Here is a 19,645-nt window from a genome sequence, read left to right as displayed (position 1 = left end):
TAAAGAAAGAAGTAACAATGTAGTCAGTGATAGTTTAAATCAGTATGATTGGAGTGAAATGCTAATAAGGTTATCTTTTAAGCTGTTTTTAAAGGTGTTCATTGTCTTGAAGCCCCTAATGCTTTGTGACAAGGAATTCCATTGACGCGAGGTGGATACTGTAAAAGATGATGAATAACAAGATGTTCTATGAAGAGGTATACTTAGCGTGCCACAGATAAGTGATCTGGTATTTACGTCGTGGTTAGAATATAGATAAGAGAAACGAGACGAAAGGTAATTTGGTGTTAAGGTGTGCAGAATTCGAAAGAGTAAAGACAAAGAGTGTAAAATTCTTTAAATCGGAGCCACGAAAGACTTGCGAAGGACGGTGATATGTGATCATATCGTCGGATGTTGCACACGTATCTGACGCACATATTCTGAGCTCGCTGTAATCGGGTGGCGTTAGTTCTGGAGAATTTGGACGTTATGTAATTGGTCAACACTACCTCACCAGTTGACTGGTTTCAGCTGGTAACCACTGTAATGAGCCAGTGAATCAGTCAGTATTTACAGTACGTATTTAAGACCTTGAAGTTAATTAAGCTAAATGGAGACAACAATATCGGTTTATCTGTTACAATCTTGATTCATGTGTGGTAACTCATTAGTGCGTTCCACGCCCTCTGTTGTTTTTCCCCGACACTGTTGTCGTTATTTGCGCAGATTTATTCGAGCTTTTCAATCAGAATTCCTACGAGGGCCCTTTAAAGGACTGAAAGTACACCGGAGACATGATAGTCTAGAAATTGATTGTCTGTAAATTTCTTTAATCGTAGACAGAATTAAGCTCAGTCAGTTGATGGAATATCACGAAGTTCACATCGTTAGAGAATACTACAGGGACATCATTTTATTTTTACTAACATTTTAAATATTAACCTGGCTATACCTTTGGATTCATGGTTCAGAGCCTGAAACACCGTTTGCTGCCCACTTTCACGATTGAAGTTCGATGATTCTGGAGTAAAATACAAACAAATCACTTTACTAAGTATAGGAGGGAAGAAAAGTAGTTCACCCATTTACGTAAACTAGGAAATATCACGCTTTTGACTTTGATAATTTTCATTAGGTTTTTGTTTAATCAAGATACAGTATACAGTATTAAGAATAAGTGTTTTTACTCGCGAACTGAATTATCCATGCAAACGTATTCATTATGCAGTGTATATTATACTGTCTACAGCACATTAGCGTACAATATAGAGAATGAAGTTAAATTTAAAATTAATCATAATATGGATATTTAAACACATTTTTGAAAATGGTGGCCGTTCATTTCGATACAGGCTTCAGTTCTTTTGAGCATATTATCGCACTATAGACTATTGTACCTAATGCCAATTACCAGTTTCGTCCTTCGTACGAGTAACTCATGTTGAAATAATTCTGTACCTACTCTATATAAGAGTACCTTACGTAGTGTAAATTTAATCTTCACTTCTGCCCGATCTGAAAAGATAAAATTACTCAAAAATTCTATCTACTGTCCCTTCAAGTAGTTTTGTCGCAGGGTCGTAGAAATGGGGGAAATCACGCGACAGTTAATTACTTAACTAGGTCCTTTTATGTAAGTTATTTTAAACAGTTATATAATATTACGTAGACGTCCAATTCATAACAGAAATTAATGTTCTCAGAAAAGAGCTAAGACAGCCCAGCCACTAGACTTTACAGAGGGGGCGAACAGAAGCAGGTGGGGGAAACCGGGATGCGACGTAGGCAAACGGACGACAGTACCTGTGCGAAAATATGATTCAATATTGAAAGCTCTTTCGTCACTGGAAAACGCGAACATATTTCTGAAACGTACTATACTCACTAACTCAGTACTGCATACGCGGCCTCGGTTCTGTGTGGAGAACGGTTGGAAGTTTAGTAGTAGAGGGAGTGGGAGTGAAGTACATTCAAAAACTCAGGTACAATAAAAATTGAAATAAAAATAAAATGATGTCCCTGTATAAATGTAATACCCCTTAAGATTGGAACTTAAACTACACTAACGAATACGCTATACATGCAACCACTACAGCGGAGATTTTACATAGATGTGAAGGTCTTTGATTCGAATCTCGCTTTTAGCATAGGTGTTTGATCATTGTTAACATAATGTTCTGTGTTGCCCAGTATTATGCTGACTCGGAAGTCCCACCTTGTACATACTTACTTACTGGCTTTTAAAGAACCCGGAGGTTCATTGCCGCCCTCACATAAGCCCGCCATTGGTCCCTATCCTGAGCAAGAATAATCCAGTCTCTATCATTATATCCCATCTCCCTCAAATCCATTTTAATATTATCTTCCCATCTACGTCTCGGCCTCCCTAAAGGTCTTTTTCCCTCCGGCCTCCCAACTAACACTCTATATGCATTTCTGGATTCGCCCATACGTGCTACATGCCCAGTCCATCTCACACGTCTGGATTTAATGTTCCTAATTATGTCAGGTGAAAAATACAATGCGTGCAGTTCTGTGTTGTGTAACTGTCTCCATTCTCCTGTAACTTCATCCCTCTTAGCCCCAAATATTTTCCTGAGAACCTTATTCTCAAACACCCTTAACCTATGTTCCTCTCTCAAAGTGAGAGTCCAATTTTCACAACCATAAAGAACAACCGGTAATATAACTGTTTAATAAATTCTAACTTTCAGATTTTTTGACAGCAGACTCGATGATAAAAGCTTCTCAACCGAATAATAACAGGCATTTCCCATATTTATTCTGTGTTTAATTTCCTCCCGAGTATGATTTATATTTGTTACTGTTGCTCCAAGATATTTGAATTTTTCCACCTCTTCAAAAGATAAATTTCCAATTTTTATATTTCAATTTCGTACAATATTCTCGTCACGAGACATGATCATATACTTTGTCTTTTCGGGACTTACTTCCAAAAAGTCCCACCTTGTGTAAGTCTAAATTCCAGAGATAGATATGGGTCAAGGTTTCGCTCCAGCGATGAAGATTACTGGCGAAAAAGCTTCAATATGCAACGTTCAAGGCAATTACTACTATCTGCACAGGCTAGCAAAGAAGAGTCGTCAGTAATAAACTAAAACAACAAAAACCTTAGTCCTCAAGGAGGCTGGCATTGACATTGGAACGGCACCCAGGCTGCTTCATTGTGAACGACCCACGCAGTCCTCAGATTAATGACCGTGGGTTTAACAATCGTCTCAGCGATAGGCAGAACTGCAGGCAAAAACAGTTGTGCACAACGCATGGAATCCGTCTGCAGTCTGGACTACGCTACGTCTGAAACTTACTGCCAACAGCTAATACAGCATTTGTGACTTGAAAGAATCTCTTAGTTGATGCATATACATCAGAAAATGAACACGAGTTATAAAATCTTATGGACAGTAGCCTACCGTAAAAGATATCGATGTATTGTACTATAGATGATTCCCTGTTAAGAAAAAAAAGCATTGATTATATGGGCCTTGTCTAATACATTGTACAAGCTATGTGGTAGGTAGTCGTTTCTATGGCAACTGGTCACTTGATGGAACAGCCCCATATGCTCAATGCTTTTTTCTTAACGTGAAATCCTCTATAGCTTGTGGATTTCTGTTGTAGCTTCTACCATCTTAAGGCCGTATTCATAAACGAGACTTTGGATGAAGACTTCCCAAAGTCGACTTTCGTAGAAAAGTGTAACTTTGTTAAAAGTCCTATTCATAGACAATACTCCTGAGACTTTGACTTTGACTTTGGTAAGTCGAGATTTGACGATCTTGTTCTAATGTTGGCAATCACAATCACTGCCTTCTAAACGAATTAAATTAATAGATAGTTGAAATAGAGTAGGCATTGCCACAATCAAAGTCATCTTTTGAGTCACAAATCAATGAAACAATTGAACATCGGTACATGTTAAGCAATTGTTAACCGTTCTTGCGGATTTACATAAGAATAATATTATTCTAGGGCTTATTGTGAAAGTAACGTAAGTACAAAAATTGACATTTTTAGGTCTTTACACCAATCGATAATAACTTGTCTTCTAAAAAAATCGTAACTCATTTCGAACAGTCTTGTATGGAAAGTCCAGGTTAACAGAGAAGGTTTGGAATTAACGGGTTACATCAGCTTCTTGTCTATGCGGATGACGTGAATATGTTAGGAGAAAATCCACAAACGATTAGCCCATGGAAAACACGAGAATTTTACTTGAAGCAATTAAAGAGATAGGTTAGGAAGTAAATCCCGAAAAGACAAAGTATATGATTATGTCTCGTGACGAGAATATTGTACGAAATGGAAATATAAAAATTGGAGATTTATTCTTCGAAGAGGTGGAAAAATTCAAATATCTTGGAGCAACAGTAACAAATATAAATGACACTCGGGAGGAAATTGAACGCAGAATAAATATGGGAAATGTCTGTTATTATTCGGTTCAGAAGCTTTTGTCATCTAGTGTACAGTCAAAAAACCTGAAAGTTAGAATTTATAAAACAGTTATATTACCGGTTGCTCTGTATGGTTGTGAAACTTGGACTCTCACTTTGAGAGAGAAACAGAGATTAAGGGTGTATGAGAATAAAGTGCTTAGGAAAATATTTGGGGCTAAGGGGGATGAAGTTACAGGAGAATGAATAAAGTTACACAACGCAGAACTGCACGCATTATATTCTTCACCTGACATAATTAGGAACATTAAATCCAGACGTTTGAGATGGGCAGGGCATGTAGCACGTATGGGCGAATCCAGAAACAATATACTTTACATACTTCCACTCGGAATGACTTTGGAATAATATTCTGGGGAAATTCCACAGATAGTAACAATATATTTCTATTACAAAAAAGAGTAATTAGAATAATAGTATGTGCGAAATCTAGGGAGTCGTGTAGGACTATTTTCAAAAAACTACAAATAATGCCCATGGCTTGTCAGTATATCTTTTCATTAATAGTCTTCCTGGTATGTAATCGTGAAAACTTTGTAACTAATTCAACAGTTCATAGCATAAATACACCTCAAAAAATGACTTTCATACTCCATCGGCAAGTCTATCGTGCTATCAAAAAGGAGTGCGTTATATGGCAGTAAACATTTTTAATAGCCTCCCTATCGATATAAAAAATGAAACTCAAAACATAAAATTATTTAGGGCCAAATTAAAGAAGTACCTAATTTCTCACGCCTTCTATTCTGTAGGTGAATTCATGACATTCAATAACACTTCATGAAATTGATACTAAAACTTTGTGTTGTACTAGTAGACTATATTGTAAATCTCGTCTGTATATATTTCATCTAAACTGTGACTATAAATTAAGATTTTATAATAGAATTAAGTTTTTTGACTTGTTCCATATTCTAGCTGTAAGCATGTATGAATACCACGGAATATTAATAAATACAATACAATACAATGCAATGCATATAGAGTGTTAGTTGAGAGGCCGGAGGGAAAAATACCTTTGAGGAGGCCGAGACGTAGATGGGAGGATAATATTAAAATGGATTTGATAAAGGTGGGATATGATAGAGACTGGACTAATCTTGCTCAGGATAGGGACCGATGGCGGGCTTATGTGAGGGCGGCAATGAACCTCGGGGTTCCTTAAAAGCCAGTAAGTAAGTCAGTAAGTAAAGTGTAAATATGTCATGTAATCTTAAGGCAAAAAGCATAAGTGTAGGAATGTCTTAAGTTTACGAATTAATTGTACATCCCTTCGGTCGGCTTGCAAACTACCAGTAGGCTATATAAGCCAGTAGGTTAATATTGTGAGTACGCTCAGCTGGGGTCAGTCTCACGCCTACAGAACGCGATCTGCCATCAACCGGAGTTGAAGTAACCGCGATCAAGGAGGAGGTCCTTGTCCACGTCCCTTCCAGATTGAGGGATTAGTATGAGCGAGAGGCGGGACTCCCGGTGCATCCTGCCGCCCCTTCCCCTACCGAGGTCGTGCCGATTGTGCCTGATGACCGCGGACGTCTTCTCGCAGTGTTGGGCAGGAGTGCAGCTGTGCTGCCCGCCGATGGAAAGCGCTGGCCGGGCTGGACTACCTGGGCGCGAGAACAAGGTGAGGCAACCGAGATTTCATTCACACATGTCTTCAGTTGTAATCGATAATACTTATAAAATGATTTTAACAGCGATTTCCTTGGCTTAGACCCAATTTTTGTGATCGCTATTTATAAGTTTTTGAAAGTTAGAATTTATAAAACAGTTCTAATTAAAATGTGTCTCAGTGAAACGTACAGCAGAGTCCGTATAGGTCAGTTTCTATCAGATGCGTTTCCAATTCACTGCGGGCTAAAGCAAGGAGATGCACTATCACCTTTACTTTTTAACTTTGCTCTAGAGTCTAGAATATCCCATTAGGAAAGTCCAGGATAACAGAGAGGGTTTGGAATTGAACGGGTTACATCAGCTGTTTGTCTATGCGGATGACGTGAATATGTTAGGAGAAAATCCACAAACGATTAGGGAAAACACGGGAATTTTACTGCAAGCAAGTAAAGAGATAGGTTTGGAAGTAAATCCTGATAAGACAAAGTATATGATTATGTCTCTTGACGAGAATATTGTACGAAATGGAAATATAAAAATTGGAAATTTTTCTTTTGAACAGGCGGAGAAGTTGAAATATCTTGGAGCAACAGTAACAAATATAAATGATACTCGGGAGGAAATTAAACACAGAATAAATATGGTAAATACGTGTTATTATTCTGTTGAGAAGCTTTTATCATCGAGTCTGCTGTAAAAAAAAACCTGAGAGTTAGAACTTATAAAACAGTTATATTACCGGTTGTTCTTTATGGTTGTGAACCTTGGACTCTGACTTTGAGAGAGGTACATAGGTTAAGGGTGTTTGAGAATAAGGTGCTTAGGGAAATATTTGGAGCTAAGAGGGATGAAGTTTCAGGAGAATGGAGAAAGTTACACAACACAGAACTGCACGCATTATATTCTTCAGGTGACATAATTAGGAACATTAAATCCAGACGTTTGAGATGGGCAGGGCATGTAGCACGTATGGGCGAATCCAGAAATGCATAGGCCTATACAGTGTTAGTGGGAGGCCTGAGGGAAAAAGACCTCCGGGAGGCCGAGACGTAGATGGGAAGATAATATTAAAAATGGATTTGAGGGAGGTGAGATATGATGATTGAGAATGGATTAATCTTGCTCAGGATAGGGACCAATTGCGGGCTTATGTGAGGGCGGAAATGAACCTCCGGGTTCCTTAAAAGCCAGTAAGTAAGTAAGTAAGTAAGTAGTGATATTACCGGTTGTTCTGTATGGTTGTGAAACTAGGACTCTCATTTTGCGAGAGGAACAGAGGTTAAAGATGTACGAGGAAAATATTTGGGGCTAAGAGGGATGAAGATACAGGAGAATGGAGAAAGTTACACAACACAGAACTGCATGCATTGTATTCTTCACCTGACATAATTAGGAACATTAAATCCAGACGTTTGAGATGAACAGGGCATGTAGCACGTATGGGTGAATCTAGGAATGCATATAGAGTGTTAGTTGGAAGACCTGAAGGGAAAAGACCTTTTGGGAAGGCAGAGGTGTAGATGGAAGGATAATATTAAAATAGATTTGAGGGATGTGGAATATTATGGTAGGGACTGGGCTAATCTTGCTCAGGATATGGGCCGATGACGGGCTTATGTGAGGGCGGCAATGAATCTCCGGGTTCCTTAAAATCCATAAGTATATTACTTTTACTGGGTCTTTACGAACAGTTTGATTTTACAATATCCGGTTATTATTATTATTATTATTATTATTATTATTATTATTATTATTATTATTATTATTATTATTATTATTATTATTGTATCTCCAATGGGGGGTAGCCCTATTTTACATATGTATGCTAGGGCTATAGTTTTACACAAAAAATAGGCCTAAGCATAAAACAATCACAATATCTGGTTAGAATATGTTTCCGGGGGCAGATAATACAATGAAAATACTTTTAATATATCTGTTAGTTTTCCGTTCACTTACATTGTTTTCACACGCAATCTATTTATAGACTAAACTACTTTTTTTTCTTCTTCAGAAGAGTGAACTTTTTTAAGTAGATCTTCTGTAGATCCCATATTTTTTCAGTAAATTCTTGACATGTGATGTTGAAGTTGGTCAAGATAGCAAACATGGCAATAACAATTTCTAAACTCATTCTCAATCTTTGGAATATCCACATCATGTTCGTTAAAGATATTCTCTCCACTGAAGAATTACCTCCAGGACACATAGATAGTTCAATCAAATTCTGAAGTTATGCACATATAATCAGATAATCGTTTTCTAAAAAAAAATAATAATAAATAAAATTTCTACTACATATTCAACAATGAATAGCATTTTCTTCATTACACTTTGCAATTTTCTTTGAAGTCGCATAATTCTTCAAGCAAGAAATTTCATCAAATTATCTTCATCCAGAACAAGTCCATCTACATTTGAAGAAAAATAATGAACTGTCTCTTCAAAGTTCTCTCTTTCTAGAAGAGTTCTCAGCAATGTAAATACATTTCATAGATATTTTATCTTATGAATGACTAACACAGGCTCTGGGATATTCAACAGTAATTTCATAAAATACACGAGAGATTCTGAAAATTATGTTCTGTGCAATAATAACAACCTCTTCTTAAGATACCCAGAAGTTGCTTAATTGATTGTGAGATAAATGTATCTTCTTTTCTGGAGTTAATTTTTTATTAACTTTGACTATTACACTCTTACTACGTCATATTACTTTTGACCAATAAAACGGTACGAAAGGACGTATTTCAACCAATCATGGCTGCTTATCGCACAATTTTATCGCGTCCCTAGCATTTGTTTAATTTTATCGCGTCCCTAGCATTTGTTTCTTTGTTTGCCAACATTTGAAACTGCGCTGGTCTGGACGTCAAAAATATAATTAAAATTAAAAACCACTCCAGTCGATGCACAGCAGTTTCAAATATGACTCGCATTGGCATTCAAGAACAAGAATTAATAAAAATCACTGATCATACCTATGCATCTTCTGAAATCCGATTTACAAATAAATGAAGAGCACCATTCGGAAATCCTGAGTAAGTTGAATACACCATGTAGCCCCTAAATCAACGAGTTCCACTTCTATTACACACACGTCCAATATAACATCAATTGAACCACCAACCACATTCAAATTTGAAAAATGTACATTCAATAATTATTCCTTTTAAAATTATTCGTGTTTATTTTTTATGTCATTGTCGTTAATTAAAACTTTTCTAACACTTGTGTATATTAGTTAGGTTATGTTATAGCTTCTGCTCTGAGAGGATAAAAAGAACTTCTGCTATATGATATTATGGATAGTCACGTATCAGAGATTGTTTAATATTAAGATTTATTGAATAGTAATCATTATAGTGTCTGTATAAAGACACTACTGCCATCTAGCATGCATCTAGCGTAATATTTGTAATGTTGAGATGGTACAATAATATATTTGAAGACAGTTGTATTTTCGTAAGTCAATTAATATTTTATTGCATTGGAGTACTTCGTTACTTCTAATCTTTACATACTTTCTTCTAATCGTGTAATAGTCAATTAAATCCCACTCGAGTTTTGATTTTCTCTAGATAAATCAAAACGTCTAGTGAGATTACTGTTGATAAAAATGGAAGACTTGGCTGCATTACTTACTCACCTTAAGTTTTGATTATTATATCATAAAAAACGGGAAAATTGAATTAGCAAAATTTATTACAGCACTGTGCAAGGATAATTAAACTATAATAATTAACAATAAAAACTTGGGGATATTTAAGAAAAAAATATAAAACGCGGAGACATTCAGGAAACAAATTCTGTCCGGGGACAGAAAGAAAAATTTTGGGACTGTCTCCGGGAAACGGGGACATCTAATAATTTTAAGTTAGAAGCCGTTTCTCTATTTAATATCGCCTACCTGGAATTTATCTTTACCGTAGCACAGTTAGTAGTAGGTTACTTTACGCCGCTTTATCAACATCTAAGGTTATTTAGCGTCTGAATGAGATGAAAATGATAATGCCGGTGAAATGAGTCCGGGATCCAGCACCGAAAGTTACCCATATTGGGTTGAGGGAAAACCCCGGAAACCAGGTAACTTTCCCCCACCGGGAATCGAACCCGGGCCACCTGGTTTCGCGGCCAAACGCACTAATCGTTACTCCACAGGTGTGGACATATCTTTCAGTAAATTCCTAACCGGATATTATTCTGGGGTTATGTTCTGATGAACTGAAGAAAGTGGCAAAAGGAAATCATGTAATTTCTTTTGAAAGTGTTAACGGTACTGATTATGAACAGTTCGAGATACACGTAAGAAGACCTAAAATGCTTAAAACAAGAACAAATTGTTACGAAAATTTGAACCGTCAAGAAATTTTAAACGATTCAGCTTCACAAAACTCTCATTATTTTTACTTCGTGATCTTATTCCCAAATAAATTGGTTTACAAAATTCATGAAATGATTTTAACAGGTCTTTCAGTGCCATTTACTGCTCCTAATATTTCGCATACTTCATTTTCTATCCACATTACAGAATCTGTTTTCTTATTTCCAATAAGGTCTCGTTGCTCATCATTAATGAATAATTTTCAATGATCTTCCTTCTTTCGTTAAAGAGAAATATACTTCTGTCTGTTGTCTTTTTGATGTGTCATTATAATTGATATGATTTAATACCAACAGCCACGGAAAATAATGAAAAATAAATGACAATAGATTATAAGCAGGGAACGGATTTATATGGACTAAAAATATATGAAATATGTAAATATATATGTAGTTATTTTTACCAAAATATGGAATTAAATATGGATTTTTACCAAAATATGGAATTAAATATGGACTTAAAATTATAAAAAAATGACTATGTACGTTAAATATTGGTACATTTTAATCAAACTAAACAAAAAATATAATGGACGTACCTTATCTTCCAATGTAGTTTCAACAAAACACAATTTTTATTGTCTGTTACCATAACAATAGGTTACAAACATTTCTTTCAAGTGCTGAAAAGTGAATCTTCTTCTATTGTCTCTGAGGATAGATTTATACTGACTAAAAGAGCGTTCGACGTCACAAGAAGTAACTGGTACATAATTCAATTTCACAATGTCTGCTGGGGATAAGTCCAAGTTAATCTTCACTGTTGATTCACCACTCATCACAGCAACAACCTTTTGTAGTTCTTCATATCCAGGGTTTTTTGAAAGTACAGTGTCCACCTTAGCTCTTACTGCATCTGCAACTTTACCTCTACCACGATTCAGTTGTTCCACAGTACTATTTATAATTTCAAAACTTTCAGATAGTGAAAGGTGCCTATTTTGGAGACTTTTGAGCGTTTTTATGATGCATGAAAATGTATGCTGAATGTGAGCTAAGTCATTCTTCACACTTATGTCACAGGTAACTGTTTTCGCAGTATCAATTGAGACTGCATCTTCAGAGTCCAATGCAAGGAGAACATTGTTAATAGAGTCTATATGTTCGGCATAATATTCAACTGCTTCTAGCCATGTACCCCATCTAGTTAAAATTGGCTTTGGTGGCAATGGAATTTCAGGGTACATTTCTTTCAACACGTTAACTCTACTGGGAGCTTTGAGAAATACTTTTTTCACTGATGAAATCAACAAATCTACTTTAGGGAAATTGTCTCTGACCACTTCTGCCACACGATGAAATGCATGCGCCACACAAGTAAAATGAGTCAATTTAGGATATACAACAGATAATGCTTGTCCAGCTTTGACCATATAAGGGGCAGCATCGCTAATAAAGAATAACACATTATCGTACATAATACCCTTTGGCCACAGGATACCCATAGCTTCGTTGAACAGTTTAACTATAGTTTTGTTATTGCACTTTTCTAGAACATCACAATGTAAAAGAATTCGTTCAGAATATTGTTCACTTAACAAACCGATAACTACATTACCAACAAGTCTACCTTCTTTGTCGGGAGTCTCATCAATGGAAACCCAAATTGAACTATCTTTAATTTCATCTCTTATCTTCTGTATTGTCTCATCGTAGATGGATGGAGCATACGTCTTCCTAAGTGTTGACTCATCCGGGATTGTATGTTGAGTATATTTTTCAAGGAATTCCCTGAAGACCTTATTCTTTAGTTTGTAGAGAGGAATATCAGCAGAGATGAGAGAACGGCACAGGTCGATGTTAAACTCAGATCTTACATTCGATGTTGTTGGTTGTGTTAAAAACAATTGTCTCTGCTTGGAATTTAGTTGTTTGTTGGCCTGATGTTTACTAGTTGTAATGTGTTGTTGCACCAGGAACTTTTGTGTAGATGATACTGCACACTGACACAAATTACAAAATAATATTTTATTGTCAGTTGATAAACCGTCTTCTTTAAATTCTGAAATGTAACTTGTTAGTTTTGATTTTAAATTGACTGAATGACGTACTTTTGGCATATTTACCGTCTTTATAGTATGATTTACAAAACTGAACCTATGTGTACTCTGACTGGCATTTAACTGTTGAGCTGCACAACTGAAGTCTGTTAAAAATTTTAAATTAAATTAATACAGTTTTGTAACTTACTTTCCCATTGTTGATAGGACTGCTAATTTTCAAATAACTCTGATGTTAAAGGGATTACTGAACATGTGTTTAAATCTCTATTGTTGAAATGTATTTTTAAAAGTTAATGGAATTTTGTTTTGTTTTATTGTTAAACCTAATATAATATGGACTGTTTTATATGAAATATGGAAAATATATGGAAATTAACGAAAATATGTACTAAACTCTAAAATATGGAAAAATATGGAAAATAAAAGTAGGATTTTTCAACCCTACACATTGTGAAACATAAAGATAATGCAAAATATAAATTATATTAGCTTTATAAGTAAATATGTATTTACATATAAATCCTTTCCCTGATTATAAGCATCTGACAAACATATGTACTACCGAATGCTAGAAATTTCGCATCATTGTGTTAACCGGGAGTGAACTTTAACTAGAAGATAAGAGCGAAGCAATATATATATTCCAATCTTCCTCAACTTGGTGAGGTTGCCAAAGACAACGAATGTTAAACAGCAACATTTAAAATGACATTAAAAATGTCTTACAAGAAATCTATTTACAAGAAACTAAAATTTGCAGTAGATAATATTTCACATAATGAAAATTTATAAAGATACAGATAAAAAATAGACAGAGAAAATTCAACCGTAATTTGAATTGAAATACAAATGTCGCCGTAAAATCTGCAGAGAACCCTTCAAAGCTATCATAGAAATTTCCTTAATTGTTGTTGTTGGGACTCCAAATTTATGACAGAATGACACAAATTGTTTTGTTATGTCCCTCTAGCGCCCGCCATTAATCCGATGACTTCTATATCCCTAAGTTTACATGATGTTTTGTAATAAGGGATAGTGGGTTCATAAATTCTCCTTTTCTCTAGATTAACCTCCTCAGGTTGATTCTAATGCGTCTCGAATCTGATGGTCGGATCCAGAATATAACCTTTTGTCTCTCCAGGTTTAAATGTTATAATATAAATACCCGATGACTTTCGGTATCCGCTATTCCATGGACTTCTTCATAGGTAGTGTAGCCATTGGACTGAAGGCATGTGCGATTACAGACCTGATCTTGTGATGTCTGCTGATACGAAGAGTTTCGCCAAATGGGCATGAACCCAAGACATGAGCCAAAGTTTCAACCTCACTGTGGCATCGCGTACAGTGGTTATTGTCTTGAGCTCTGCCTGGAATAGCGCGTACAGGAGCAATATTACCGGTCATCTTTACTGTGGCCATAAAATTAAATGTTGGTTAGGTGTATAATAGAACACTGTAAGATGGTTCTTTGTAACAGACTACTTCCTTAAATTGGAAGGACCACAGTATAAAGAAGATACAGTAGAGACAACTCCTGTCGGCACCTTTGATGTAGTTGGTACTAAAATTAAGCTCAGGGAGGTCTAGTTCTCAATTAATCCAACCATGTCGCTAGTATCGGCAGAGCTAACAGCTGATTTTAGCGATCAGCTGTTCAGACATGCTAAACTTTCAGATGAACATTTGTATTAACTGTTGCAATTATTCCTTTGTTCTGTAGTGATATTTGTGTCTTATTATGTAGGGCTAATGAAAATTCAATTTTTCTTTTCAAAATACATATAAAATTGCACTGTTGAATATAACTGAAGTAAAACAAACTATTAGCGAAGTGTTTACCGTTTTATTCTGTTTCTTCATATCCATTGCATTTCATCTTGGATCACAATATGTTGTAAAATACATACATCAGGGAAACATTTAATAAATAAACAAGAATTCGAGGTAACTTGTTATAATTAAAAATGTGTGTTCGCTATATATCCGATGTAGACTACTAATTGTAGGCCTAACTACCTAAGTGTACAAAAAGGGCCTAATAATTATCTACTGCAACTTTTATCAAATAACTACGTACGTAATCCTTAAATCATTATGGGTTGCTCCACTTGGTGGACAATGCTTAACTGGCAACAGTTAGATCTCGGTAACTTCTTTCACTTTTTCTTTGCTGTAATAGGCTACGTTTGAATTACAATATTCTTACCTTCTTCCATTTTCGTAAAAGATATATTGCAGTAACAACACATTTGAGTTAACAAATTCTTACCTTCTTCCATTCTCGTAAAGGATTTTTTGTAGTTAGTAATACAAATTCTTAATTCCATTGCTAAACACAAGAGCCTACACCAAACCCTAATTACGTCTTATAATTTTGTAATAGTCGAACACAGAAAATAATTCCCTTGCAAAGTTGGGTTATTACTATGGGCAAAAATCATTATGTATGTAAATTTTGACATTTTTTAACTCCTTCATACGCATACTAATTACTTATCTCTATACAAGCCTCGACTAAGGAAATAATGCATTCACGGAGTTCAAACTACGGCATGTTACTACACGGGCAAGGGTCATTGCTCATATGAATTTTTATACCTTTTCAATCGCTCTTTCATAGCTAGATCCAAGAGCTAGCTGTACACCAATGTAATCGGATGCAGTCGAGGTTATGTTTTCTTACACTTATTTAGAGACATTCTATTCAACCGATACAGTTAGAAATTTTAATGTGTATGTTAATTCCAATTTGGAAACCAAAATCAATATCAATGTACAAAATATTACTGTCAATAATAGGAATAATCATGTAGTCCTAAGTATAACGTTACTGGTATGAAATAATATCCATCACTAATATAATGTTATTAGCTAGTCAACAAAATTTTATTATATCCATTGTTGACGTAACTTCATCGAAACGAATGTCATGATCTATGTAGCTAATGATTGAATATTACGTTACCAACATAAGCATCTACCAGTGACTTTAAAATTAGCGTCAATGAGTGAATATTTTCATGATGTTTACATACGGAAGTAATATTATTATGATTATGTTGCCATTCCTTTGCCTCATGTCTTTCATATTGTTAAAAGATGAGTAATAAATCTTTTCAGTTAATATTAAATTATGCCAGCCTGTCGTAGATGGAGAACCATCTGGTGGAGGTTCTAGACAATACACCCGGTTTCGTGACATGAGCACTCAGAATTTGTTCCCACGAAATGGGCTAGTTGACCTTACTGTATCTTCTTTATACTGTGGACTGTATCTCACACTGGTATTTATTAAACCGTGACGGACTGCAAAGAAAACAACTAACACAATGTTGTATAATATCCTGTTTTTTGCGTAATTTATATTTTCTTATCAATTTCTTTTCGGTTACCGGTATTTCATTTCAATTATTGTACAAATTAAAATATTGTATCCTACAGTATACTTAATCAAATGAACGGTTAATGTTTTAATTTGAGTAAGGTTAAATTGTGATTTACAATCCATATTGATAAGAACTGAATTCTTACAAAAAAATTTCCTTGCGTATACAGGATTGTTCCCCGATCTCTGATAACGAATTTGAATGACGTCATGTGCGTCAGGAGTCACACGACAGCTGAACTGTGGCGCGAGGTGACAGACCAGTAGTGAGTGATCTCATAGTCGGAGTGAACGGCGACTCACAGCAGAAATTCCCAAGAAAATCGAACCTTTTTGGGAGGGGTGCATTACGACCCTTTCCAATGTCAAGTACAGTTAAGTGAAAATAAAAGAAGCCTGCAATAAACGAGGTTTCGTTATTTCCAAGAAAGAAATCTTCCTTGTACTTAATAAGATTGGTAAAGCTAGAATGGAATTAATTTGTATCACATCGTGGGGTGCAGCGACTTGTGACGGGAGTGGATTTGTTTCCTTTTTTACCACTCTAGAATTAAAGTTCTTTTGTTACAAAAAAGAAAGCCATTAGAATTATAACAAATTCATCAATGAAAGCACACTGCAGTCCGTTATTTGTAAATGAAAGAATAATGACTGTAACATCACTGTATATTTATGAAGTCCTAAATTTTGTCAAAGATAATTCACAAATGTTGACACATATGAATGATGTTCACATATACAATGCCAGAAATCGTGACCTTTTTGACTTACCTAAATGCAGCCTAACCAAAACAATGAATAGCTACTTATTTTATTATGTTTTTAAAAATTGCAAATAAATTTCCGACATATGTTTTCAATCTAGAAAGGAAGTCTTTTAACAGACTTTTCTCTGGTTGGTTGATCAAAAATAGTAATATACGTTATAAGAGCGGTATGTTGACGTTTTCATGTTCGAGGAAAAGATTGAAAAAGCGAAACGTAGTTGAGGTTTTTTAATTTCCGAGAACATGAAAACAAACATACCGCTCGTGTATCGTACATTATTTTGTGCGAAGATCGTTTATTACATACCTGAAAGACGAATTTCTAATTATTTGCAATGAAATCTCCATGTTGGTTTCTGTTTAATGACAGCAACTTCGGAAACCAAAATATCTTTCTTCAACATTGTTGCTATAAAATGTTTTCTGTGTTTACTATACTCCAGCAGGCCGTGATATACGTCTGTCTTCCTCCACCCCAGTCTATAAATGCGAACTTAAAACAAACGGTAAGGTTATGTAATGATTTATTTTTCATTTTAATATTTTTAACAATATTATTTATATAACATATTGCAATAATAACATCCGCATCTGGAATCTTGTTGATTTTTTCACGGCTTCCTTAATGTTACTTGTATCAGGAATGCAATAAGTTTCGTGGAGTAGTAGACTTTATTTAATTTTTGCAAATATTTAAAAACAATAATTAACATTGCAATTTAGGTGAAATTGCAGTGGTAAGTTTCCAATTTATAATTATTACTATGTTAAATGTCTCTAAAAATAATATGTTAAAAGCCTAAAGCAGTAAAATGAATGTCGCGCTTAAGCGGTAAGAAGAGGGAAATTGTTATGTGTGTTACGTTGGGAATACTGAATGTGGTATTTCATACTTACCGCGTATTGGTTCTGTGCGGAAAACAAGCTAATACGCACGATCTCGCACAAACACTTTTATGATATTAATGAGTTTTTTAATGTTAATGTTGTTGAGTGTTTCTGATACAATTTTATTGTCTTTTATGTCTCTGTTGTTTATTTTATATGTAATATTTGACTGTCAATTGCACAAATACATTTTCACCGACTGTATCATAATTAAGCTGCGGATTTTTAGGCACTAAATACAGTTAAAATAGGCAGGCAAAATTGGCATTCAAAATTCTAAAATAGGCATTTAAAAAGACACTAACAATTTCTAATTCTTAATGGCTAACACGACTATAGCGTAGCATTATACACTACTTTCTATAGGAATGTCATTATGGCAGTGAATAATTAAATATTCGTCCAAATGTTGTAATGAGAACTGATGTCTATTGTCTGTAAGAACGTTCTTAAATTGGGAGAAACTCCCACTTCACATGAAGTGATGGGGCGATACTTCAGGGATCCAATCTCAGCTGGGGACCAAACCAGTGGGAACGCAGTAATGTCAATGTATTTTCCAGTCAGGCTTCTGATGACTTATGCTTCGGCATATCTCCACGGTATACTTCACGTATTAAAGCAGCAAACTCAACTCCATACTCAATTCACAAACTCACAGAACGGGTACACTGTTTAAAACAACTACCCTAGTCAACTACCACAATGATTAATGCGCTTTCTAAATACATTTTTTTCTTATTGGTTGATTTCAAATTATTCGATTTCTCTGCGCTCTGGTGGCAGTAAAACGTAATATACAGAATTATCGACAGTTCTATATCACTTCCCTCTGCTGATAAAAAAGAAACAAATTACAGTTAAAAAAATATCTATAGAATGGTCAGTAAATTCAAGTATAATATATAATATAGATATTTAGGCAACTTTCAGGTATTTATAAGCAAATAGGCATTTACTAGTGGAATAGGCAATTATAGGCACTATAGAATTCGCATATAATACTCACAATGTCTTAAAATGGATATTTAACCTAAAATCTTCCGCCTTCAGGTTAAGGATTAAAATAGGCATATAGGCATAAATTCGCAGCTTAATCATAATAAATAAATAAATTAATTAATTAATAAACAACAAAATAAACAAACAAACGAACAAACAAACAAACAAAGTTTAATGTTTCTTTAGAATATACACGTTAGAAAAAGTTTCACGTTATTCTTTCCAATTCCATCAGATACTGAAACCACAGATCTACAGGAACGGTTTTAACACGGTCCCCTTGTATAAATATATGAATCACTAAAATAAAAAAGTATCGAAAAACATTAGCCTATTCATTAATTTTAATATCTCATCGCTTTTGGAATTAATTGTATAAAGATGGCTGGGTGGTTTCTACCGCCTGAGCTATACCGGTGGAAGGACTCAACTACCAGACGCAAGTAGTTGCTACTCCTAGGAAGCAATGTCTTCATACTGAAGTGTAGAAATGCTTTATATCACACGTTCTCTTTATGCAAGTTTTAAGTCTTTATCAAAGCCATGCCACTTTTCGTGCATAAACAATGGAATAAAGATAATACAGCTCTGTATGGCCTTCAGAGCGGAACGCTGTGACGTAACAAACTCATTTCTAACCTAGTAGAGACCTACACGGATATATTACCTTTAAACTTGTTTCTGGAAAGCCATCACGCCTTAAGAGGGCTGACAATTTTTAGCTTTCTAAAATAAAATAAGCATGTTTAATGAAGAAGCTTAACCTCTCCAACTGATAGTAATCATTTTCGGGTCAAAGCAGATATTTGGGTCATTTATTAAATTAAAAATTAAATTACAATTATACACAGGATGTACTTCAATTAGTGTCACATATTCTAGAGGCGTAATCGTGAGATCGATTAAATATTTTTTAAAAGTTCATAATATAGATAATAACGTAGAAATTATTAATTTTTAGATAGGAGAGATTTTATCATTTACAAATATAAAACATTTAATACTTACACACTTATGGCTTTAGAGAACTTGGAGGTAATAAGCAAGGAATTATAGGATAATTATAACTGGGATTGGGCGTTATGGAAGAATCGCTTCTGTCTTAGTAACTAAGTCCGTGTGCAACAATTTTCACGTTGC

General features: G+C 35.0%; 1 protein-coding gene across 1 annotated transcript in view; it reads left to right on the top strand.

Annotated features, from left to right (window-relative positions):
• Positions 1-5,632: 5,632 nt before the first annotated feature.
• The window catches only part of LOC138713141 (proton-coupled amino acid transporter-like protein CG1139), a 96,334-nt gene continuing 82,321 nt past the window's right edge, over positions 5,633-19,645 (top strand). The window contains exon 1 of the mRNA XM_069844953.1: positions 5,633-6,084. The gene's annotated coding sequence lies outside the window, so the exon portion shown is untranslated. The remainder of the gene's footprint in view (positions 6,085-19,645) is intronic.

This window comes from Periplaneta americana, chromosome 14, assembly GCF_040183065.1.
Source record: "Periplaneta americana isolate PAMFEO1 chromosome 14, P.americana_PAMFEO1_priV1, whole genome shotgun sequence".
Lineage (NCBI taxonomy): Eukaryota > Metazoa > Arthropoda > Insecta > Blattodea > Blattidae > Periplaneta > Periplaneta americana.
This window is presented reverse-complemented; position numbering and strand designations above follow the sequence as displayed.